The 27,242-nt window shown below is 37.4% G+C and overlaps 1 protein-coding gene across 3 annotated transcripts in view; it reads right to left on the reverse strand.

Moving 5' to 3' along the window:
- The window catches only part of ERBIN (erbb2 interacting protein), a 116,921-nt gene that overhangs the window by 77,190 nt on the left and 12,489 nt on the right, over window positions 1-27,242 (reverse strand). For all 3 annotated transcript variants that reach the window (XR_016277754.1, XM_089495035.1, XM_089495024.1), the window contains exon 2: window positions 194-250. The gene's annotated coding sequence lies outside the window, so the exon portion shown is untranslated. The remainder of the gene's footprint in view (window positions 1-193; window positions 251-27,242) is intronic.

The raw sequence follows: 27,242 nt of genomic DNA on the forward strand, positions 1-27,242 counted from the left end.
GGGATACCAAAAGGAACAAATAGGGTTTTTTATTTCTTGTTTGTTTTTTATAGCTATATGTACATTAAAAGAAATCCTAACACTTTAATTAACATCTAAAACTATTCCAATTATTCCAGCAAAAAATAAATAAAGCCCAGTGATTGAAACTTAAATTTTAAATAATTTGATGAGTTAAATGGCCAGTACTTACCACTGGGTTACGTTGTTCTCCCTGCTACTTCTTCCCTGAGCTTTCAAAGCCAACATTCTGTGAAAAGGAGAATAATAATATTCATCAAAACTATGAATTATGTAAAACAGCACCTGTTTTCCCATTCATTATTGTACATAAAAGTGTTTATTTAGAACTGAAGCTATTTCATAGGAACTTTTAGATGACACTATGCTTTCCTGCTAGCTTTGGAGAACAACATTGTCTTGAAAAAGTTAGTCAAATGTTTTAGCCAATTGCTTATTATTATTATTATTATTATTATTATTATTATTATTATTATAGCTCTCAATTATACATATAAATTTGCATTGTTATATATTGCTTATATTTACATCTTCATTTCTGTCTTTGATATTCCCTTAACAATGTATTTCTACTGTATCCTGTATGATTTTTAAATTATACACCATTCCCTCCCCTTCACTTTGTCATATTGATTCAATTCGTTTGGTTCTTGCTTGAGCCTGGTTGGTTCAACATTCTTTCTTTATAAAGTTTATTTCATTTATCCATGTGTCACTCATATTAGTTTTAAATAAATGTTGTCTGTACATCTTAATTCATATCTTTCTACCTTTTGGTTACATGTTAAATAATATTTTGATTTGAGGTTCTGTCCTTTTATCGGTGCTATTAAATACATGTGAAGTTTTTGAACAGAGATAATTTTAATTTAATTCAACCTCTTATAGAAAAAGATGAGATTCTGCAATTCCTATTCTTTTTCTTCTTTACAATATATCTGATCAATGTCTTTATAGCAGCAACCTTTGATGGTATCTAGCCCTTAATAATTTATACCATATATATAATTCTTTATATTGTATTATTTACATTATCAGTTTTTACAAAATTTATTAAGAAGTTCCCGGTCCTTATTCCATCCTTCTTTCCAATTTCCATTTATTAGCATAGTCAATCTATCTAGGTCTATCATATCAAGACTTTTCCTTAGCCATTCATCTAGAGTTGGCATTTCTTTTTGTTTCCATTTCTTTGCATACGTTAATCTTGCTGCTTAATCACACATTTTACATATTTTCTTTCTTCTCTTTCTTCTCTAATATTTAGCAGAAAACTTTCCGGCTTGAACTTGATTTGAATTTGTAATATTGTTTGCATTGTATTGTGTATATTCTTCCAAAATGTATTTGCTAAAGGGCATGTCCACCAAATATGAAAAGTGTTCCCTCCTGTTTGTTACACTTCCAACATTTGCTTTTTCCAACTTTTTAAAATTTTAGCCAGTTGATTTAATAATACCACCGGTGTAGCATCTTATAATAATTTTCTTTTATATCCATAGAGAGTACAAATCTAAGATCTTGGCCCCATGCCTTTTCCCATTTTTCCAAACTGATTGTATGGCCTATATTTTTTGCCCATTTGATAGAACTTTCTTTTATAGTTTCATGTTTTCAGGAAGATCTTATATAATTTTGAAATTGTAGACTTCTCTGATTTTATTAAGATTTTATCTAGTTCAGTCTCTTTTTTGTTGAAGTTTTCTTATTTTTTGTCTATTTTAAATCTTTCACAGATCTGTCAATAAGGAAACCAGGGACATATAAAACCATCATTATCTAATTCCTTGTTTGTCTTTAAAGTTGGTTTCATTCCATCCCATTTGATTATATTTTTGTATTGTAGTATTGGCTTTTTCAATTTTCTTGTTAATCCAATGTTCCATGCTTCTTGAGGGTAAGTGAAGCCAGGCTGGTAGTTGGTTGTAAAATTTGAATTTAATTTTGTTCCAAATTGTTAGTAGGGATCTTCTGACTATATGATCCTTGATTTCTTTATTTACTTCAGTTCTTCTGTACCATAGATAACCATGCCAGCCATATATTTTACTAAAGCCTTCCAGATCAATATTTTATTATTATTTAACTTTATCCATAATAATATAATATAATAATAAAACTGGCCAAGGCAAGGAGGGCCAGGAAGGCAGAGGCAAGAGGGAGACAGAGGTAGGCAGGGCTGTGTTGTTACTGCTTGAGCTGGTGGAAGGGTTGCAGCTTTCTCTCTTCTCCTCTCCATCTTACTTCTCTCTTTCACCCTCCACTTTTCAGTGTGAGGTTAAGCCTGACAAGTACTTAGGGAGGTGAAAATGGAGAGTTAGAGGCCCCGGGGAAGGTACCACCCACAAGGCAGGTGCCCACAGGGCATAAAGGGTCATAGAAACTGTAAATGCCCATCGTCCCAACCAGTCCTCTATCTGGTTACACAAAGACATATGAAGCTGGAGGTGCTGCCATCTCTCCTCTCCCCCACATTCCTTCTCATCATATTCTTCCTTCTCCTTCCATTCCAGGGCTTTCCAGCCTTCCACCTGAGGGTTCATAACATTTCTTCAAGCCTTTGTAGATCTGTTGTGTGGAGATCATAGCCCCCCTGGGGGTCTGTGGATCACTGGCGTAGGGCATTTTCCTTTTTACCTATGCTCCACTGGAAACTGAAGACATTATTCTTTTAAAACCAAACATCCTCATACAAAGTAGGATCCAATAATGAAACCAACAATCCAAGCAAAAATGGAACCACTGAAAACCACTGTGCACCAAACTCAAGAAGGATACAGTCAGTGCTACTGAAAGCTACATTATTGTCCTTTTAAATATATTTATTTATTTATTTAAATATTTATATCTTGCCCTATATCCAAGAACATCAAACAAAGATATTGATTGTTATCATCTATAGAGAAATAGAGATATATATTAGAGGCTGGCTGGCAACAGAAAAAAAATTCGAGCTCAGTAGTAAGATTAATGACTAATTCCATTACAGATAGGGGATTTGTTGTAACACCATTAAGAGATCAAAATGAGAGAGCTTGATAATGTCACAGATAAAATAATTCCACAATCTGGTTTCATATGCATGGACCATGCGGTGCCTTCTCTTCTATTTTTAAATAGGATAAAACAGAGAAAACCAAGGAATATTTATGACTGACACTGGCCTAGTTGGAGGGGCTGAACCCATGTTGAGGCTACACAACTTCAGATTCCAGTTGCAGATGCATAGAGCCGAATGCTCTCCATGGGAATGAAAGGCAGGTGTTACTACATATATAATAATTAACAAATCACTGAGAAAACCCTTTTTGCTATTATTTTATCTTCTATATGGAGCCTCAATCTGCACTAATATAGTCCAGAAGCACATGTACTTCCCCAACTGAAAATGAGTCCATATTGTGATAATGCATTCATTAAATCAAGCAAAAATATATCAAAGTTCCTTCATCAGGAAACAGGTTTTTTTTTAATGTGGAGGGTGGGATAGGGGATTGACAGTGTTAGGTTCACAAAGGGTGCATCCACACTGCAGAATTAAAGTAGTTTGACTCCATGCTACAGAATCCTGGGATTTGTTGTTCAGTGAGGCACCAGAACTCTGACAGGTCAGGCTGACAACCTCACCACACTACAAATCCCAGGATCCTGTAGGAGAGAGTCAAAGCAGTTAAAGTGGTATCAAACTGCTTTAATTCTGCAATGTGGATACAACCATAGTCCAAGTCTTCAGATAGTATGAGAAGAAAGATATATGGACTATCAAATCAGGCTCCACAGGCCATACCTCCAAGGACAAGCAATGTCCTTGTATTGTTAACGGGGACAGCAACACTTTATTTTATTTGAACAACAAGCCTAGAATATAATTCTACTATAGCACAATCTACACATCACCATAAATTATATGAAATACACAGTAACTACATTCAGTAAACAATGTAACCATCAGGCACAACTTTTGAACAGAAAATATACAATGAATTATAACAGATCTTGAGATATTATTCAGACATCCCACATTGTTCCAGTATCTGTTCCATCATACCAATAATAATAATATTCTTTCCCATCAATATATCCAAAAAAACCCTCCAAGATGACAGCAAAAGCATCACTTATCTCAGCCACCCATGAGCATTTTAGATTTCTGATTCAGTTTGTATGTATGCATGATATAATTTTTAGATATAAGAATACAATTTAAGAGTGAACAAAAGTATTCTGATAGAAGACATATCTATCGATCGATCGATATAAATAAAATTCTACTTTAATGTGTAATAGTGATGTGGGTTTCTGGGAAAAGCTCTGAATAACGTTCTCAGCTTTAGCACATTTGGTTTAAATGTTATATTCAAACACATTCAACATTTTATGTAGAAAATTATTTTATTGGAATATTTGTAATAATGCAAAGAGAACAGCATATACTTCTCTTATATTTAACAAAAAATGACCACACCAGAAAGAACACTATTTGGGGGGCACATACCTAAAGAGAGGTATACATGATATATCTTATATGAACAGTATAACTATAGTTCCTTCAGATGCAATCACTCAATCTCTTATCAGTTTCAAGAAAAAAATCTGAGAAAAATCTGATTCTGTAGAACTAGTAGGAACTTTCTATTTCACTGAAGGACTGACTGTAGTAGAACAACACAGACAACTAAGGACAGATGTAGATATATCTGTATCTATAGATTTTCCACAGAAAAGTAAAGCATCCTGCAAAATTTTCCATCCCATACCCTGATGTATACAGAGCCAAGTGCAAGAGACAATATGTTGTATTTCAAGTACTGAAGCTGTTCATTACCCTTAAAGACCACTCAAATTAGTCTACTCTGGTCATATTTCAGTGCTCCCTGAAGTAAAGGGTATTTCCCACAAAGCTACCAGAACTGAAGCTGTTTTGTGTAGATTTCAGAAAGTGTGAGGGTTTTGCAAAGCTTTTGATATTTAAGGTTTTGTGTTTATAAAAATCCTCTAGGGTAGGGGAGGAACTAATAGATCTATCTTCCCATTTTATCAGAGGGGTCTCCAATGGCTGCTGCTTTGGAGAGGGGCTCCAAATTTGACCAGACTCCAACTTGTTTCACATTTGTGAGGAGAGAAAGAAACTAGCCAGGTGCTTTCAAGCCACCTGTCAGCCTATGGCAACCCCATGAATTTCCTAGGGTTTTCTTAGGCAAGAATACTCAGAGGTGGTTTGGTCTTCCGAAATATAGCCAACAGCACCTGGCATTCATTGGCAGTCTTCCATCCAAATACTAATTAGGGCTAACCTTGCTTAGTTTCCAAAATCTGACAGGATCGGATGCCTTTAGGGTATTTCGGCCTCAGATAGCAATACCTGGTAATAATACTTGTATTTATTCTCCCTCTGCAGGACTATTATTGCAGTGCAGAACTATAGGCAAATCAAGAAAAGCTTGATGAAAAGAATATATGGAGGAGTACACAAGTTTGGAACACTACCACACTGATCTTTTTTAAAAGCTCAAATTAATATTTCCAGCACGTAGTCCCTCCACTTATCCTTCTGAGGCTTTTCAACCTTCCTATCTCTATATGTACCATTTTCACACAAAACATCCAAAGAACTATGGAGAAAGACACAGGGCAGCTTCACATCCCATTCCAATCACCTTATCCCCTCCATCCCAGTCTGAAGTGAGACATTTTTGCATAATGTTATCAGAGTATGAATTTAATTTTGTGCACGATGCACTCAGTACTTTTACAAATTTTTCGTATTCCAATTCACAAAGAGGAAATACAGATTAATGAAAGATTTTCTTAAACCCCGACAGTATATTTCTGGACATTGTTTACCAAGTAAATTAATATCTAGCAATTCCCACTCTGAAGAAACTTGCCAAAAATATCTCTGAGATAGGGTCATCATAAATCAGATATGACTTGAAGGCACACAAGAACAACAACAAAATTAACAACCTAGTGCCTTCGTAATGAAAATGTATACAATATTTTGTACAAATAGTTTAATGAGAGTATCTGTGCCACCATTTAAGATTATAGTTTCAAGTATCAAGGCTATTTGAAGCTAGTCTAAGAAGTTAATGTAAATAAGGATTTCTATCTCTTCCACTACAGCACTATGAATGTTGTTGTTGTTGCTGTTGCTTTTTTGAAAGCCATCAAATACCTAACCCCCCCCCCCCCCCGAAAAAAAAACCAGAAAATTCATCGGACTGGATCTCCCAGCCACTGAAACTACTTTTTTTCTAACGGGGTATCCCAACTTAGAAAAGATCACTGCCATTTTCCTATTCAAGAACATATGACTATGTGCAGATGTTAATTTGAACGCCACTCATGATCTCAGCATGGTTAAACATGGTGGTGTTTAATGTCAGAACAGTGTTTCAATGTGCTGGAACGCAGTCTTATTAAAATAAGTAGTTTGAGAAAACAAGGCTCTGCAAGTACAAGCTTCCATTCCTAACATCTCACCAAGATAACAACAACAATGACATTTTTTTACCAGCCCCTCCCCAAGGTAGGATACAACATAGATCAATACACATAAAACCCTTTAAACACATTGCGTTAAAACACATAAACATAGGGCGTATTAAAATCATCCAACATAAAATTAAAAGCATACCAATTTAAAATTCATAGTTTAAAATCAACAAGGTAGGCCTTTTGGAAGACATAGGTCAATACTGTTTTAAATTCAGTTCAAAGAAGCAATTTTAGACTAGCAACACAAGTAAAAACACAAGTAAAAACAATTAAATAACACCATACACATTTAAATTATAGATTTTTTTATAAAGAAGTGGCATTTTTACAGCCACCAAAGCAAAGTAAAATGTTAACTAGCATCCATTACTAGCCTATAAACTGAAGTTTTCATCCTATTTTCAAATTTAATATGCAGATTCCTTAGACTCAAACGTGCATTACCCGTCTAGATTAAAATTCACCATAGATGTTTGCTATACTACTTATAAACAAAAAACAAGCTAAAATATGAGAACAAATTGTACTCTCTGTGATCAGTTTTTATTCAGTGGCTTAATTCTGATATTGTATCAAATGCCATGGCTTGGAGGATCGGAGACAGGTCATGGGGAAGCAGTTCCTCATCTCTTGCATGCCTAATCCTTTCTCCCTTTCATGGTTTTCTTTAGATGTAAATTTAGTGTGATATCCAAGTAGGGTAAACTGGGTACTACCAATCTTCAAAGGATGATGTGTAGTGACTTTGCAAGCTACTGTTTGGTCATTAATACTACTCATGCTGTGCTCAGTAGACATTGTAGCAATATGTGGGTAGAAGAAACCAGACAGAGAACCAACAGAACACTCTACACCAGGGGTAGGCAACCTGCGGCCCACGGGCCAGATGCGGCCCAGTGAGGCCTTGGGACCGGCCCCAGCCCGGTCCTGCCGCCGATTGGTGCCGGGGCCTTTGGCGTCTCGCGCGAGGGGCATGGTGGGGCAATTGTCTATAGAAGCCTCAGAAACATGCATTTATCTTAACATTTTTTTAAAAATCTGCAATTTTTTTGCGTGTCCTCCATTTGAAAATTTTGTCCTACATTTGTCCTGGTTTATTTATTTATTTAATTTTTTTAAAATTATTTAATTATTTATTTTTTGGCTTCGGCCCCCCAGTTGTCTGAGGGACAGCAACCCGGCCCCCGGCTCAAAAGGGTTGCCTACCCCTGCTCTACACTCTCAAAACAAGGTGGAAAATCACCTACATGGAGCAATGAGTGTAAAAACACAAAAGGGAAAGCTTTTGATCACAAACTCTGAGGCTCCCTGGAAATCTCTCCTGGAGATGAAAGATGCAATAAAACATGGAAAAGAAGGTGAGATATTACCTCTAATTCAACACTTCAGAATTGTTTTTAAACTTTCATTTTTAGTTTGTGTGCTTCCACAGTTTATACTTCCTAACAGTCAATTAAATTTAATGGATTATTATATAACTACTTTAAACTAAAAACAGGGACTTGCTTTTTCTTTAAGAGTGCTTCACAGTATAAAATGTTAGAATACTTATTGGACTATGTGCTTCTCTCTGAGCACTCGGATGTGTCAAATCTTCAAAACCATAACATAAAACTTCACAAATTTCATCTCATTGAAATCACCTTCAGATTGCAGTTTTATACATACTGGGAGTAAATCCCATTGAACATATTGGGACTTACTTTGCAGGACTACACTGCATAGCCTGGAAGTTCAAAGCCTGGAAAGAACAGCCAACTAAAAGAAGTAGAACTCTTAAAATCTTTTTGAAATATTTAGCAACTATAATCTCAAGGTACATCCTGAGACCCACCCACTCTTCTGAATTACTACCATTGTTTCCACATTGTTTCCAAATTCAGTGCCTTACTAACTACATTCCATTTCCTTAGTTTTCATAACTATTTCCTTTCTACTATTTAAAAACTGGTTTTATTAGTCTGTTTATTTTATGATTATAATGCTATTTAGGACAACATACTAGAGCCTCAATTAAACAGCTGCAGCACATGCACAGAGCACAACTCCTTGTGGTTCATCTCGACACACAGTTCTTTGCAAAGTGAGAAGTATGCCCAGGTCAATCATTCCTGCAATGTTTGGGTGCATATAATGTTCATGCACACACAGAGGGAAGAAGGAGACATAGAGAGCTTTTTTAAAACTCTACTATGATGTGCACTACTTAATTTTCCCTGTTCATGGTAACCGCAAATTCAGCTTCCTAAATAATACTTTAATGTAATATTGACAAAGTGATTTGTTTTGCAAAAAAATACAAATAAAAAGGACTGAACAGAAATCTAACTTGCATGTTAATCTATGTTCCGGGCAAAAGTAAACGTAGTAACAATATTTCATAATGAAGAAAATAAGACTTTTAACAACAAAGCTGCACATTGAACCGGAAACTGCAATGTCTCTAGTCAAATATGTTGCTGCATGAACAATGGAAAGAAAAGATGCCACACAAAGCACTGGGAACAACAGAAATAGGATTCAATATTGATTGATTTTATGTATTATTTTTCCCCACAAAAAAGTGCACAAAGCCTTTCATTTTAAAAGTAAAATATTCATATGCTCTAACCTGATAAAATACTCATATGCCCTAATCCTGCTCTAGTTAGGATTCCTAAACCAGAATAAAACACAACAATCAGTTACTGTTGTTGTTAACTGCCCTCAAATCGACTTTAGGGCAACCCTATGAATGAGAGACCTTCCAAGTCACCTTTTCATCAACAACCTTGTTCATGTCTTGCAGACTCAGGGCTGCAGACTCTTTGGTTGTGTCTATCCATCTGGAATGCAGTCTTCCTCTTTTCCTACTGCCTTCTACCTTACAAAGCTTTATTGTCTTTTCTAATGAGTCATGTCTTCTCATTATATGTCAAAAGTATAATGGTCTCAGTTTAGTTATCTTGACTTCTATAGAGAGTTCAAGCTTAATTTGCTCTAGGACACATTTATACGGGCAACCAAAATGGTGAAGGGTCTTGAAACCATGCCTTATGAGGAAAGACGTGGGGAGCTGGGTATGTTTAGTCTGGAGAAGAAACTGTTAAGAGGTAATATAATAGTATGATAGATAGTATGATAGATATGACAGCCCCATTTAATTATTTGAAGGGGTGTCACATTGAGCATGGAGCAAGCTTGTTTTCTGCTGCTCCAGAGACTACAACATGAAATGGATGCATGCTACAGGAAAAGAGATTACACCTCAACATTAGGAGGTACTTCATGACAGTAAGGACTGCTCAACAGTGAAACACACTTCCTCGGAGTGTAGTGGAATCTCCCTCCTTGGAGGTCTTTAAACAGAGGCTGGATGGCCATCTGTCAGGAGTGCTTTGATTGTGAGTTCCTGCATGGCAGGGGGTTGGACTAAATGGCCCTTGTGGTCTCTTCTGACTCTATGACTCTATATGTCTGTTTAGCAGTCCAGAGTATCCACAAAATTCTCCTCTAGAACCACATGTAAAATGGGTCGATTTTTCTTCCTATCAGCTTTCTTCACTGTCCAGTTTTCACAACCATACATAAATATTGGAAATATGATGGCATGAACAATCCTAACTTTAGTCTCCAATGACAGATCTTCAAATACATGAATGCCAAATCCATGGATCTGGAGTACCAACCATAGTTCTCAGCCTCAGAAGACAGCAAAGGCAAACCACTTCTGAATAAATCTTGCCTAGAAAACACTGGATTGTCTTAGGATCACAATTAGTCAACAATAACTTGAAGGCACATACCAACAAGGACTAATACAGTAATCATGTTCATTTATTTTCACCATGCTTTTGTTTCAAATATATTTCACTCTTAAATGAAGCATTGATCATTGAGGCAAGCCTTTATAATTTTAGCATTGATTTCTAGGTCTAACATCAGAGAGAAGGGGGAAGAAGATCAGCAGCATTCATCACTACTGTTTTCCTAAGCTGCTGGTTTGAACTGGTCTCAGTGTCAATTCACACTTTATCTATATAGTGGTGCTGACTGCATGAACAGAGAAAGAAAACATCTATATGAATTTGCAACAGCACAAATTGGTGAGACAAAGTGTTAACAGACCATCAAGCCTCATGACATAGCTGTGAGGAACAGAGTTGTATTTTGATATTGTGATATAATTTGATCCTCATCATTTCACTGGATGGTTTTCATATATATTACCTGAAGCATACAAACAGCAGGTAAACATACAGGGAGATCTAAACATGGAACTCTTTATTTAAACATTTCTAGAAATAGCATTTAACAGTCAAATTTAGACCACTATAAAGTGAAAATTCACTGTTAGAATAATGCATGCAAGCAAAAGAATCCAGGTTTTATTCTTGGCATCTCCACTCTCAAACTGCAGTAGTGAGAGAAGTTGTTTCTCCACTTAAGCCTTGGAGACCTACTACTAGTTAAAGTGTATATTTGTATATGTGCCTTCAGGTCGCCTGTCAACCTATGACAATCTCATTAATTTCATAGGGTTTTCTTAGGCAAGGAATACTCAAAGATAGTTCCTTCCTCTGAAATATAGCCTACAGAATCAAGTAGGGGTGGTTACCCATCCAAGTGCTAATCAGAGCTGACCCTGCTTAGATTCCAAGACTGGACAGGATTTGATGCTTTCAGGATATTTGGGTCCCTATCAGGCAAAGTAAGTAGCACCAAATTAGACATACTAAAGGTCTAAGCAGTATAAGAATCAAAAGAAGAGATGAAATTTCAAAAAGTGCCCAATATTATTTTGGTTGGTAACAACTCTCTTACAGGCACTTTTTCTTTCATCAAAGGCAAAATTCTTGTCAAGGCCATGTTTTCAACACTCTTTTGAGGATCTGTCTGTTCTTTTACTGCACTTATTTATATTTAATCCTTCTCTTCTATCCAAAAGTTTAGGGTCTAGTGGACTACCAGCACTGAAAAATCCTTATATTGTTTGGTTCACTTATTGAGCCACACTTTTGAAATGGAGAAATCACAAGGAAAGCACAATAGTAAATCCAAGGTTAGGACTGCCCTCTCCTCCTCCACCACCAAAACTGCAGTGGAATATATTCATAGGCATCCACTATAATGCAGCATCAAGTGATAAACAAATGAACAAGTACTGAAGAATATTCCCAGACAGAAATTACTGTTAACTTCTCCAGTAAACCAGGAACAACCAAGAGCAGCTCAAGTGGTACAACTGACAAGGATATAAAAAACCCTGATCCTAATATTAAGATGTCAGGGGGAGAGAACAACACTTTGTCCTTGAGTTTTCATTTAGGAGGAGGGGGGGATGCAGCTACAAGATTCATCATTGTATTTGAGGAAGTGGACTATAATCCACAAAAGCTCATTCTAAAATTATCTCAAAGGTGCAACAGAAGTCCTCCCAATAAACACAGTGATTTCTTTGAAAACAGCCACAGAAAATCTCCTTAATAGTGGCAAAATGTTCTGTAAGAGTTATAACAAAAATCTAGATGTCATAAACTCACATGGTTTCTCTTTTCAAAGTCTTATCATTTAGATTTAGCTAGTAAACAAATAAAAAAGTAAAAATATATCCAGGGATTAATAGGATTGTATTCCATCTGCTTACAGAAAGATGATAAAGCTATCAGTATTTTTTAAATCACAAAATACAGCATAATCTGCTTAAACTAGAGTCATACATTTAGACTGCAAGGGATACATTTAAGCAGCCATTCAGTTATTTCTAGCCTGGAAAAAAAAGTGACATCCCCATATTATCCCATAATAGAGTATCATCATGTATCTTCTTGGGGAAGGCAAGTGGCAACTATTTAAATGAATTATTTAAATGAAAAGACCAGATATACATTTTAAAAGGAAATGTATATTGTATACACACAACTACACTGAATAGTTACTATGACACCATGGCTTTTAAAAACCTTATCACAGTACAAACAGCAAGTTATACAGAAGGATGATGAGAAGAAGGGAACTGCTTAGTCTTATTCCAAACGTATGGTAGACCCTGCAAATGGACTATTCTGCCCAAATCTGGAATGGACTGTGGAATCAAAAATCTATTGTAATCACTCATTAAAAACATTTATGGGATGGTGGCAAAGTAAAGACATGCCTTGCAGAGGCTAACTCAATAAAAGAATATCCCAAGCACATGTTGCCTTGCTTGATATGTTCCAAAACGGACAATGAGGTGAGATTTCCTTGTTGAAATCTTCAATCATATATAGCAAGAACTGACCGGAGATTTACAGTACTCAGGTCAAAGCATGCCATCTGCAGCACTAACCTCAAACTTCCAGAATGCAACAGTTTCTCCAGTCTATTACTGAAAACACTTTTATTCCTCTTGAAGACTGAGGCAAGATTAACTGATGGTGTCCATTCCTAGACCTTAGTATGCACTGAAGGTACTGACAGGTATACAAGAGAATGGTTCCAGAACTGTGAAGTAGCAGCAGAAAGAACTTTTTATGCCTCCATGTGAATACACTGTAGTCAGAGGAGACTGTCGCTAAGAGCATGGAAACTTTAGGAGAGTTGTTATTATTTTAGGAATACATCAGCTCAGTTCGGCTGAAATTTCAAAATAACAGTGCCATGCACCCTGAACTGAAGGTTGTTCACTTCAAGTAGTTAGTGCATAACTTTTTAAGGAAACACTCATAGATTCATCAGCGCCAGATATAAAACTTATGTCCGGCAATATAGTATCCACATTCACAGTTACATCCCCTGACATCTTCTAAGGCATCCATTCCATCTCAATTATTATTTTTTAAAAGTAAAAATGAATTTCTTTCTGGTACATGGCTCATTCAAAAACATTATGCTTGACAAGGCTGGAAAAGACTACATTACAGATAGAGAGAATCATAGAGTTGGAAGAGACCGCAAGGGCCATCCAGTCCAACCCCCTGCCATGCAGGAAATCCAAATCAAAGCATCCCCGACAGATGGCCATCCAGCCTCCATTTGAAGACCTCCAAGGAGGGAGACTCCACTACACTCCAAGGGAGTGTGTTCCACTGTTGAGCAGTCCTTACTGTCATGAAGTACCTCCTAATGTTGAGGTGTAATCTCTTTTCCTGTAGCATGCATCCATTTCATGTTGTAGTCTCTGGAGCAGCAGAAAACAAGCTTGCTCCCTCCTCAATATGACATCCCTTCAAATATTTAAACAGGGCTATCATATCACCTCTTAACCTTCTTTTCTCTAGGCTAAACATACCCAGCTCCCTAAGGCGTTCCTCATAGGGCATGGTTTCCAGACCTTTCACCATTTTAGTCGCCCTCCTTTGGACACGCTCCAGTTTCTCAATGTCCTTTTTGAATTGTGGCGCCCAGAACTGGACACAATATTCCAGGTGGGGCCTGACCAGAGTAGAATATAGTGGCACTATTACTTCCCTTGACCTAGACACTATACTTCTATTGATGCAGCCTAAAATTGCATTGGCCTTTTTAGCTGCCGCATCGCACTGTTGACTCATGTTCAACTTGTGGTCTACTTGGACTCCCAGATCCCTTTCACATGTTGTCTCCTTAAGCCAGGTGTCCCCCATCCTATATCTGTGCATTTCATTTTTTCGCCCTAAGTGCAGTACCTTACATTTATCCCTGTTGAAGTTCATTTTGTTAGCTGTGGCCCAGCTTTCTAGTCTATTCAGGTCATTTTGAATTTTGATCCTGTCCTCTGGGGTATTAGCTATTCCTCCTAATTTGGTGTCATCTACAAATTTGATAAGTATTCCTCCGATTCTGTCCTCCAAGTCATTGATAAAGATGTTGAATAGCACTGGGCCCAGGACAGAGCCCTGTGGGACCCTACTGGTCACTTCTCTCCAGGATGAAAAGGAGCCATTGTTGAGCACCCTTTGGGTTCGTCCGGTCAACCAATTACAAATCCATGTAACAGTTGCCTTGTCTAGCCCGCATTTTACAAGCTTGTCACATTTTACAAGCTTTTATTGATAGATTCAATAAAAGAGGCCATGGGCTTGAGTTTGCAGGACTGTTGATAACAGAGTGACTTAGAGTTCATTGTAGATTGAAGGTGACTTGCCAGCAATTAACAACAATAACCTGAGACTGCCTGAATATGTTCATGTAATTGTGCACTCATTTTTTTTAAAAAAAGAAATATATTGTATGGGGTGGGTAGGTGTTGAATTGTGGTTTCTGAATGGGCTTTCCAGAACCTGCTGTTTTTATTAACATTCTAATTTGCTCACTGGCTCCAGAAGGTTGTAGACCTATCACTGGCTGCAGAGGATTATAGATATAATAAAAATGCAGGTGTGGTCAGCCCTCAGTATCTACAGATTCTACCATCTATGGCTCAAAAATATTTTTAAAATATATAAATTCCAAAAAGCACACTTTAATTTTGCCATTTTATGTAAGGGCCACTATATTACTTCCATTGTATTTAATGAGACTTGAGCATCCACAGATTTTGTTGTCCATGGAGTGGTCCTGGAACCAAACCCCAGTGGTCATCAAGGTCCCACTGTACAACAGTTTGGTTGCTGTTGTGTGGCTTCAAGTCATTTTTGACTTATGGAGATCCTCAACACAGGGTTTTCTTGGCAAGGTTTGTTCCAAAGGGGCTTGTCTTTGCCTTCCTATGTGGATGAGGGAATGTAATTTGCCCAGGTCATCCAGTGGGATTCTATGGCCAAGCAGGGATTTGAATCCTTGTCTGTCACTGTCCTAGTCCAACATTCAAACCACTCAACACTCAAAAAGCTGAAATTTTGAATGATAAATTAAAAAGAAGATGCCACAGATAGAATCTGAGATCTCTGGCTCCTGTATGCTAAACATATGCTCTGCCACTGATCCTTGCAGGCCACATATATTATTACAAATGGGGAGGCAGAAAGGATGCAGCAATTCAGGTGTGAAGACAAATTATTCTACTCAGAGTTTGAAATTTTTCAGGCTACGACTTCTCCACCCTTGAGTCACTGATAAATCTTTTAGCTATCCATTTATTGGAGACCCAGTGTGCTACAGAGATTTGAATGTTGGACTGAGACACTGGGAGACCAGGGTTTGAATCCCCATTCAGCCACTGGGAGACCTTGGGCATGTCACACTTTCTTAACCTCAGAGGAAGGCCATGGAAGAACCCCTCTGAATAAATCCAATTTTGGGGGAAAATAAATAATTCTGGCGAGAAAACCCTGTGATAGGTTCTCTCTCCTTAGGGTTGCCATAAGTTAGAAATGACTTTTGGCAACCCTATACCAATACAATCAACAATCCATTTATTGCTGTAGGTACTGTAGATCAGTACCCTCTGCATGAAAGTCCTGATCAATCTTTAAGGAACAAGGCATTTGAAGAATGAATGAAATGTATGTTTTGGTAGAGATGGAAAGAAAACTGAGAGGCCGATGAGAGACAAACTGAATGTAAGACCGGAAGACAAGATCTCATGCTTTGGCACAGCCTTTCACATCCAGACAGTTGCCAGACATGTTGGACTGACATAATTCCCAGGCAACAATCCTATTACGAACTCTGTAACCCGTGTGTGAGAAATTCTAGGATGAAGAGCAGAAATTTCTAAAAAGACAAAAAAAGCACATTTGAAGGAGGCAATATCAAAAACGTGCTTCCTAAAGTCAACAGTCACAAGCTCCATGCTATTCTTTGTATGGTCTGGCCAACACTGCTGACTTAAATTGTTAAATAACAATAATTCAGATTAAACCATTTTGATTATGTCTTTGTGTGAGTGAATTGGTTTTTCCTGTTTCTAATACTTAACATTAATAATTTACAAGCTCTTCTTACAACATATGCTTATCAGGACAATCCATTTGCCCTTAGCAAAACATATTTTTAATGTTTCTCACTATAGATCTTGTTTTCTGAAACCCAAGGATTCACTCACATATTATGTATGACATATAATTTTACAGAATATCTTCTGAAAGCTTCCTAAACAGGGTTGCAGTTTACTGGAATTCACTTGCACTGTTTGGAGACAGCATTATGGTATCCAAATAAAAACATTATACAGTCATCCCTCCATATTTGCGGATTTGATATTTGCGGATTTGATTATTCACGGATTTCATTAATATGTTCTCTCTAGGACTGTCTAGGTCCTCCAGTGCAACTCTGTGGTCAACTTTAACTAAAAGTTGCACTGAAAGACCATTTGTAGCTATTCCAGTGCCATTTTATGGTGAGTGTATGTTGGACATTGACCATAGAGTTGCACTGGAGGACCTAGAGATTCCTAGAGAGGTGTCCTCTCAGGTAAAAACAGTGTTTTTGTTATTTGCGGTTTTTCCATATTCACGGGGGTCTTGTTCCCCTAACCCTAGCAAATATGGAGGGACAACTGTATAACCACTGTTAAAAGTGGGTGCTATATTTTTTTTGGGGGGGGGAGGAGTATAGAAGTCCCAAAAAGAAGAAACATTTGGAGAATCCTTACAATTTGCACAAAAGAATTGTTTTTTTAAAAAAAACTTTCCCCATTCTTTGCTCACAAAAAAAGTGACACAGCAAGAAAGCAGAGCATAGTTTCTCCAGGTTTAAGGATTCACCTTCCAATCCTCATGATATCTCACTGGGAACAAGATTCTAAAAAGGGATTTTTTAAATTTTACTCAAACAGCATATCATGGTCAGTTATATGCATATCTACACTCTGCAAGCTCACTGCAGCAGCCGCCTCCTGTCTGTTCTTCTCAGCTGCCTTGGGCTCTTCTCAATCTTGACTACAGAGAACCCCAAGTGGGAGGCAGTGTGGGAAGCTGGTTGCCACTCATCCATTCTTCTCCACTGCCTTGAGCTCTCTTGACCTCGGCCCAATAAAATATTAAAACAAAATTCCATAAAGCATACCTTGATTTTGCCATTTTGCACACCATTTTACGTGCAATTGTATATAATTGGACTTGGCCATCCATGGATTTTGGTGTCCATGGGGGGATCCTGGAACCAAACTCCAGCTGTTACCAAGGACCCACTGTATTCTGTACTGGTCAGGCCTCATCTGGAGTATTGAGTTCAGTTCTGGGTGCCTCATTTTAAGGATATAGACAAACTGGGGTGGGTTCAGGTAAAGGGCAATGAGAATAAGAAGTATAGAGAATAAAATATGTAGGGAAGGGTTGGAAGAGCTGGGCATGTTCAGCTTGGTGAAGAGAAGGCTGAAGAGTAACATGATTTCATTTTTTAAATACATCAAGGTCTGTCACAGAGAAGAAGGTGCAGGTTTGTTCTTTGTTGCTGCACAAGGTAGGACCACGTCTAATGGTTTTATGTTACAGGAGGATAGATTCCAGTTAAACATGACAAGGAATGCAATGGAAACAATGGCCTAGAGAAATGGCGGGGTCTCCTTCTCTGGATGTCTTCAAAAAGAGGCTGGACAGCTACCTGCTGGAGATGCTATAGCTGGGTGCATTGAGCGGGGGGTGAATTTGATGCGATATTAAACCCCTTCCAACGCTATGATTCTATGATGTGTCAGATACAATAGCAGAAAGAATGCCTTGCTCCATCCCACTTTTCCTGTCACTGCCCATTTGGGGATCATCTACCAGCCACACCAACAAGCATTTCCTTAATGTTTCCATAGACAGAAAGCAAGAACCTTTGAGAACTCTTAAGTGGAGTGTTGTACTGCTAATTCTCTGTTTTTGTTTTTTTCCTAAGCGGTTAGAGCAGACAAAGCAGGATGTGGTCATATGCTCTCATTTGTGCTTGCAGAACAGTAGTAATACAGAAGGGAATTACTTTGTTGCTAATCGGAGAGTAGACTGCATTTCTTGAACTATTTAGCATATTCACAGCCCACGCTTTCTCTGAGGGGCTCAAAGAATAATTTTAACCACTAAGATAAATAAAGATGAGAGACTGCAGCTTGCAGAAAAGTGGGAATTCAGACTTGGGTACAATATCCAAACACAATCGCTATTATTCTAAAATATTTCTACTAAACTGCTATGAAGCAGCTTATTATCAGGACTATAATACAAGTAAACTAATTAAAATGCTGGGGAATGATTAAAAATGCAGATTGCCTGTTCAGAAAATGCTTCCAAACCAACCTTTTGCCTTCACCCCACCTCCTGTTGATCTGGAGCTGATTGTGGCTTTCTTGCAGTTCCTTGCTCAAGTACCCCACCCAATCAGCTGGTGCCTAAAGAGGAAGCTCAGCAACAACTTTCTCTTACTGTCTTTTTTGGCTGTATCTTATGCTTAATGTCCTTGAGCTAAGCCTGATTTTTTTTTTTTTTTTGGGGGGGGGGGGGCGCTAAAGCTCTTAATTTTTTTCTCCTTATTGCCAATCTGTTTTAAGCATCAGATATACAGTAGCTAGCTCCCTGCAAACTGATCCACTATAAATTTGTGTGATGCAAAGATTAGTAGGTATGGTGTGCTTAATCAAAAAGTGGAGGAAAAAACACTGGATACAAAGTGATCTAGCCTTTGCATAAAAATTTTATTAGTTCATTATACCACTTACTGAAGTAACTAACACTGGATCTGTTCCCTAATTCTTGAAATGGAAGTTAGGGCTGGATTCCTTAATTTCTCAGTTAAATGCAACATCTCAGTGACATGGAGAAATAAGAATTCTTGCTTGCACGCAAAGGCATTTTTACAATAGATATTCAGGATATAATCCTGGTATTTTGTTCAGAACAGGTTTTGGAATTGAGTTTAACTTCTTTTCTTTTGTAACCGGACGTAGTATGGAGAAACTTTGCAACTTTCAAATTCTCACTCAAAAGAACAGTTAATAAGATATATATTTATCATTTCATTTTATATTCTTAACACAACCTAGATCTTTAAAACAAGAATTTTATATCACCATTTGGATCATCACAGTTGTTTTGTTTTTGTTTTTCTGAGCAGCACTTTGGTCACTTGACAATCAAAAAAAAAAAAAAAAGAAAGGAAGGAAGGTCTGATTCTGTTATGACATATATATATATATATATATATATATATATATATATATATATGCCAGCACTATACAGAAACTCTCTCCAAGCAAAATTGGAAACCAAAAGTTTGCTGTTGCTTGTAATGAAGTTGTTCTTGAATGCCTTCAAGTCAATTCTGACTTGAAGCATGGATGTAACTGAGGGCGGAGGAGACAATCTCCTATGCTTATTCCTTTTTAAAGCTTCTGTTCCTTTAAGAAGCTTCTAATATTTTATGGTCCAGCTTTTCAGAGAGCGTTGTTAAAAATCCAGTGATCTTTGTTAAATGCTCCTGAAGCCTTTTCTACACAGGCCAAACTGAGTTAGGCTTTTTAAAGGAATAAACAGTTGACCATCCAACAGTCTCTGGAGCTTTTCTCCTTATTGTTTTCTGCATCTCAGTTTCAGCCATCTAACACAGTTGGAGCTAAGATTAATATGTCTCTTTGGGAAGATAAGTGTACACAGTTACATATGGCAAAGTTTAAAAACTGAAATGTAAGAGGGTCATACATATACACTGGTCCCTTGTTATCCACTGGGGTTTGTTTCCAGGACCCCCTGTGAATAACAAAATCTGTGAATGCTCAAGTCCCATTAAATATAATGGAAAAGGAAAATGATGTCCCTAATATATAATGGAAAATCAAGTTTTGGTATTTGGAATGTATAATTTTTTTAAAATATTTTATCTTTTTAAAAAAATGATCTTTATTAAATTATATTATAAAATATACAAATGAGAATTCTGACATAATCAGTGTTTTAAAAATATTTTCAAGCTGTGTATGCTTGAATCCATGGATAAAAAATCTGTGTTTAAGGAGAGCCGACTGTATTTGGAAACATGTTAATCATACAGTTAAACAGAGTTTCCATTAATACGAAATGATGGGCCCATTACATTTCATGGATGGGAGAAGAACAGGATAAGTGTGCAGGGTGTGATAATCTTTCCCCCAATCAAACAAATAACGATGGGAGCAATCTGTTTTGGTCCTTACCCTCCATGTGATAATCTCCACACTCCCTTGAAGGGTGGGGGAGTCTTTTTCTTTGGAGGTCTTTAAGCAGAGGCTGGATAGCCATCTGTCTGGGATGCTTTGATTGAAAGTTCCTGCATGGCAAGGGGTTGGGCTGGATGGCCCTTGTGGTCTCTTTCAACTCTATGATTCTATAAGTCTATGGATAAAGAATCCATGGAGGGCCACCTGTAACCTGTTGTTAACAATAGCAATAACAATAGCAGCTTCATTTATATACTTTATACTGAACTTGTCCAAGACCTACAGTTCCTGGTTATATACCCAGTATAAAGTCCTAGTTGTTGCTTCATAACTTGAGAAATTGCTCTCCAAACACTCTCTTGTATGTATATTTCAAGAAAGCTAAATCGGGAAGATGAGAGACATGGTTTTCTTTTTTAGCATTACATTCAGGATTAAAGGCAAAACACAGCAAGAGCGAGTTCCACAGCTATAAAGTAAGAATGAATCTGTGTGCAATTGATGATAATGTCTTCCAGCTGACCTATAAAATCTGTAATTTTCAAAAATTTTCCCTATACAAACTAATTCAGTTTAAAGCTAAATGTTAAATGCAAAAGGTATGGTACTTTAAACTTGTTTCTATCTCATTGTGTGAGGCAGACAGATCATGAGCTTCAAGTGAGACACATCCTTTCAGAGTATTTCCTGTTGATCAAAGCTGATCTTTAGCTACTGTTCTGAAATTCTTAAACATGTTTGATTCCATACCAGAGCAATAAGAAATTCTCTATGGGAAATCAGTACTTGAAGATTAACAATGAAAAAGATAAATGTGATACCTCCAGCTCCTGTTCAGTTCAATGGATCGAGAAGTGAGTTCCTCTGTACAAAGTAGACTTTCAGATTTATCACTTGGAACAGCAAGTCACAACTGAATTGTACAGTCGGTCCTTCTTATACATGGATTTTTTATACACGGATTCAAGCATCCACGATTTAAAAATGTTCCAAAAAAGTATAGATTTCAAATATCAAACCTTGATTTTCCATTTTGTTATAAGGGACACCATTTTGCTATGTCATTATATTTAATGGGATTTGAGCATCCACGGATTTTGTTATCCATGGGGAATCTTGGAACCAAACCCCAGGGTCCACTGTATATTTAGCAAAGAATATTCAAATGACAAAAAGTGTAGAAGAGAGCACAAAGAAACTAGACAGGTTGACTTGAGAAAGTCTAAACTGGGGTGGAAAACCTGTGGTCTTCTAGATGTTGGGAACCTCATCATCCAGCATAGTTTATATATATGGAGGATGTAATCCAAAACCAGTTGGGGAGCCACACATTTCCCATCTCAGGTCTAGAATATGCTCTATCTGCAATCACGTTGGAAGGTTTAGTTCTTCAGTATAATCTGTAGTATAGATTTGAGAAATAATGTAATGAAGCCCGTCTGTCAGCCTCTGTATATATATTCTGAACTGCTGGATATGAAAAAGTAAAATATCTGTAAAATACTTCTTTCTCAATTTAAAATGTCTTCTCCATGCCTCAACCACCAAAAGTCTAGTTGAAACTTTTAAGAACTACTGTAAACTGTGCTGCAAAAAAAGCCTACTTCATCAGACGCACAAGTTAGTTACGTACATATATTGAGTGAATACACATCTTGAATTTCCTGCTCTTCCAGTCCCACCACTTACAATTTTTCTCCGTACCACTCTCTGTGTGTATATGTATAAGCACATGTGTATGTGTCTCTGTTATTGGAGGATAATGCTTCATGTAGATGATGAGACGGATTCTATATCACAAACTCATAAGCCACAATAAATAGATTTTTCATTACAATGTATCACAAGACTGGTTTGGAAGTGATACACTATCACATCTATCCTTCCATAATTTTGCTCTAGCCCTGTAATCCTGGCTAACAATACTACCCACCCACAAAAATTAAAAATATGCTCTTTTTACTTAAAATCTCCGAACAGGACAAAGTAATGACACCAAACCATTCCGTTTTTAATTTTGGCTAACCTTCTGCACTTGGGTCAATAAGCTTCATAAGATTATCTCCTGCTCCAATGCCACAATGAGAAGGAAGTGCACTCGAGCCAACAAGATCATATGCATCATTGAAATTCGTCCTCGTAAGAAATAACACAACTTTTGAAGAAGCTCAGGAAGACCTCATTTCACCCAACTCTTTCTAACTCTGTAATTGAGACAATGTTTTGTTTTTCATTTTTTATTAAGTGGTAGTTATTCCATTTTCAACACACCAGTTCAACAACACAGAGGTAATCAATGGTTAGCCTGATGGATATACAGTTGGCCCACTATATTCACAGATTCTGCATTCACTGATTCAATCATCCACAGCTTTAAAATATTCCCACAAAATTCAAAAAGAAACCTTGATTTTGCCATTTTGTATAAGAGATACCATTTTGCTACATCATTTAATCATCAATGGATTTTGATACCCATGGGGCAGGGTGACTCACAACCAAGCCACAATGGGCACTAAGAGCCCATTCATTCAGTACAGTTAGTATTTTAAAATAAAGTGAGAAAGATCAATGGAAACAGGCTTGCAGTTTAGGGAGAACATAATGTTTTAACTTGCCACTATATTTACGCAATCCTAGTTTCCAATTACAAGCCAGCAATTGTGCCTTACTTCATATTTTAAACTGGCATGTCTAATGCAAGGACCCAACCATGGGCTTGTTCCTCTGCACTAATGAAGTTGTATTATATCCCACCCAAGGATACTACTGAAACGGGCTGATATTTTATGTCTTGACAGCTCAAGAACTGAAGCATTTGCTGAGCATGGAACCATTTCCTCACTTGCCAATTATTATTTGCAATCACCGGTTCTTCCCCTCCCCCAGATGTCTCTTTCACACATCCACCAATTCATTCCTCTTTAAGGCTATATGAAGATTAATTCTACAGCAATTCCTATGAGATTTAATGTCCTATGACACTAAAATTTTGTTTCCAAAGTTATACTCCTCCCAACAAAAATACAGATAATTACGCCGAAATCTATTCATTCCTTCCTGCCCATGTTAATTCTTTCCTGCTGCCCCCTGAAATGTGAGTGCCAGCTTTCTTTCTAACAAAGCCCTAAATAAAATTAGTAAAATGTATGCATAGTAAACAGGAAAACCCAAATACTGCAATCAGCACCACTTAAATATTTCAGACTACTTTGCAAACATAAACTCCTAGTTATTTTTAAAAAATTCTTAAACATTGAACACGGAGATCCATCAGGAAATAGTACAGGTATACAGAAAACATCTCTGGGCCCATACAGACAAGCCAACATAAAGCTGCTTCAGGTCACTTTGTAGATATGCTCTTTAAATGATGCATGCATCCTAAGAGGCCAGAAGCTGCACCAAAGCTGAGCTCTGGTCCTTAGAACTATTTCTGAACACTGTTTTGTTGGACTGTTCTTGCAAAGTTGTGTTACATTTAAATATTATTTGGGCTTGACGTTAATATTGCTGCTTTTTACTGATTTAATTAACTTTTCCAAAATATCCCTTTTGTGGGAGACTGCCTTAAAGGCCACTCAGAAATATTTTATTTTGAATTTCCATCTTATCTTCCTCCACAAAATGGGACTCAAAGTAATACTAATTAAAAATAAAAGAATGCCCCCTAAAAACCCTACTAAACTATTTAAAAGACTTACAAATAACAGTTAATAAGTCCAGATCCTTCAATAATTGTGTAGTAGGACCTCTCCTGTTACTGCCAGACAGAAGTTGAGCATATAATTAATTGAATTAAAAGCTTAATTGAAAACGATATTTAAAATACACAGCCAAGAACAATATAGTATCCAAGTCATAACAAGTTCCAACTTTAGCAGACAGTCAATTGTCTGAATTTTAAAAAAAAAAAAACCTTTATCTGCTAGCAGAAGGACAACAAGGCTGCATCAATAAAAATATAGTGTCTAGATCAAGAGAAGTAATAGTGCCGCTATATTCTGCTCTGGTCAGACCCCACCTGGAATATTGTATCCAGTTCTGGGCACCACAATTCAAAAAGGACATTGAGAAACTGGAGCGTGTCCAAAGGAGGATGACTAAAATGGTGAAGGGTCTGGAAACCATGCCCTATGAGGAACGACTTAGGGAGCTGGGGATGTTTAGCCTAGAGAAAAGAAAGTTAAGAGGTGATATGATAGCCCTGTTTAAATATTTGAAGGGATGTCATATTGAGGAGGGAACTAGCTTGTTTTCTACTGCTCCAGAAACTAGGACCCGGAACAATGGATGCAAGCTACAGGAAAAGAGATTCCACCTCAACATTAGGAGGAACTTCCTGACAGTAAGGACTGTTCGACAGTGGGACACACTCCTTCGGAGTGTAGTGGAGTCTCTGTCTTTGGAGGTCTTTAAGCAGAGGCTGGATGGCCATCTGTCAGGTATGCTTTGATTGAGATTTCTTGCATGGCAGGGAGTTGGATTGGATGGCCCTTGTGGTCTCTTCCAACTCTTTGATTCTATGAATAATTAGCTTACTTGCTGTTCACCACTATGATCTTTGGAATAGCGGTATATAAATAAAACAAATTATCATTATTATTATTATTATTATTATTACTGCTTTCCTCTCATTATTTTTTTTCCTTGCAACATATTGCTATTTTATGTAGAAGATTTAAAAGTGAGCATGGAATCACCAACACTGGAAAAAAGGAGGGAGCCATTTTAGCTTTCCTAAGAAAGTAGTCCCAATATCTAGGAGTGGCCACTGAGAAGGTCTCTCATGCATCCCCACCAAATGTGTCTCAGAGTATATGAATGCATGAAGAGTCCACTCTCCACTGATAATCTCAAAGTCCCTAAAGAATCAAATGGAAAATAGGCTCCTTCACACAGCCTTATCCCAGGTTACAGAGGGCTTTCTAGGTCATGAATACCACTCTGAATAGTGTCACCTGCTCCTATAGTTGGCCCTGGTCCACATCCTGATCACAACATGTACAACCAGTTGAACTTTCCAAACACTTTTCAATGGTAGCCTTACAGACAGTATGAGGTGAAACAGACAGGCCAAATAAAGCAGCTGAAACCACTTTGAAGGTATGACGTTTAGATGACACACACTTCCAAAGCAGACAGAAATCTGATTGAAGCCATGCTTCAAGAGTAAAAACCAGAGCAAAAAGAACCTGGGATATTCCAACTTAACCTGGGAAATGCACACCTTCGACCCTGCATATAAACACCCCAATGCCACAGCAGTTCTGCAGGAGTGATCCATCCTAACCCTAACCCTAAAGCTGCATATAAACGCACCGGGGCAGCTGTTCATTTTAAAAGGCATAATGGCTTTAATCTCACTTTGCTACAAGGGAGTATTTCCTAATGAACACAGTACTCAAAGGAGGATTCTCTGTCTGAATTTTCCTACTAAGTTATTTGTCTGAATGTCCACTCATAAGAATTACAAGTTATCCTCCAACTTGAAAAAAAATACTATATGAATTAAAGTTACTGTATATACTCATGTATAAGTCTAGAAATTTTAGTCAAAAAATTGAGCCAAAAAAACTGGGTCGGCTTATCCACAGCTCAATGTAAGTATTGTAACACACACACACACACACACACACATATATGAGGAGCCATCCCCTTTTTCTGAATAGACTGGTAAAAGGCGAGAGCTTAGTCCAGTGATGGCGAACCTATGGCACGCGTGCCCTCTCTCTGTGGGCACATGTGCCATCATCCCAGCATAGAGTTTGCCAGAGTTTGTTACTAGAAAGTCAGAGGGACATGACACTTTGCAATAAATAAGTGGGTTTTCGGTTGCAGTTTGGGCATTCGGCCTCGAAAAGGTTCACCATCACTGGCTTAGTCCATCCTGGGAGCACCAAAACAAAGCATGGATCCCCCTTCTCTCTCATCCATCCATCCTTTAGGATGAGCACAAACAGTTATGCCTGCCAGAATGTTCTACGTTCTATGGCATCATTTTCTTTTGCATCATCCTTTACTCCTTTGTTACATGCCCCTAATTTTTTACCTTCAACTTATCCATGGGTCAGCTCAAAATCCATAATTTTGGCCCCAAAAACCTACCTTCAACTTATACATGAAGTCGACTTATATTCGAATATATACAGTACTTGTACAAAGGTTTGTACTTTATGTTACCTGACCACACCAGTAGTAGATAATCCAAAACTATTAAAAAAGAAATCCAGTTTCTTAGCATTAGATTCCTATGCATCTGGGTTGCTGAGCCCTCAAATCAACTTGTCATCCTTAGTTCTTTACTGATTTCTCCTGTTCACCAGCTCTTCTTCTCCTCTGTCTTCTTTCCTTTTTCTTCCATACTGCTTGGATTTCCTTCCTACTCAGAAGTCATGAAAACCTGTGTATGCACTAGTGGAAACCTGTATATATGTGCAGGCATACTTGGGGGTTGATACATCTTAAATAAATAATAAATTAAATAAAGCATGGAAGTGGAACATCCAGTTCCACCTTTAAGCACTCTAACAAAACTCTTCTGAAAAGGTATATGTATTGAATCTAATAGGTGTAGGAAACCCAAATAAGAATGAACTGTTCAGGAAAATAATAATAATAATAATAATAATAATAATAATAAACCAACCCTCTAACTCCTGGGAAACAACCATACATAGAGCTCGCAAAATATTTTGTATTTTTAGGCTGCATAATTAACAGA

Source organism: Sceloporus occidentalis, unplaced genomic scaffold, assembly GCF_023333645.1.
Source record: "Sceloporus occidentalis isolate IW3139 unplaced genomic scaffold, rSceOcc1.0.p SCAF_1, whole genome shotgun sequence".
In the NCBI taxonomy this organism is placed as follows: domain Eukaryota; kingdom Metazoa; phylum Chordata; class Lepidosauria; order Squamata; family Phrynosomatidae; genus Sceloporus; species Sceloporus occidentalis.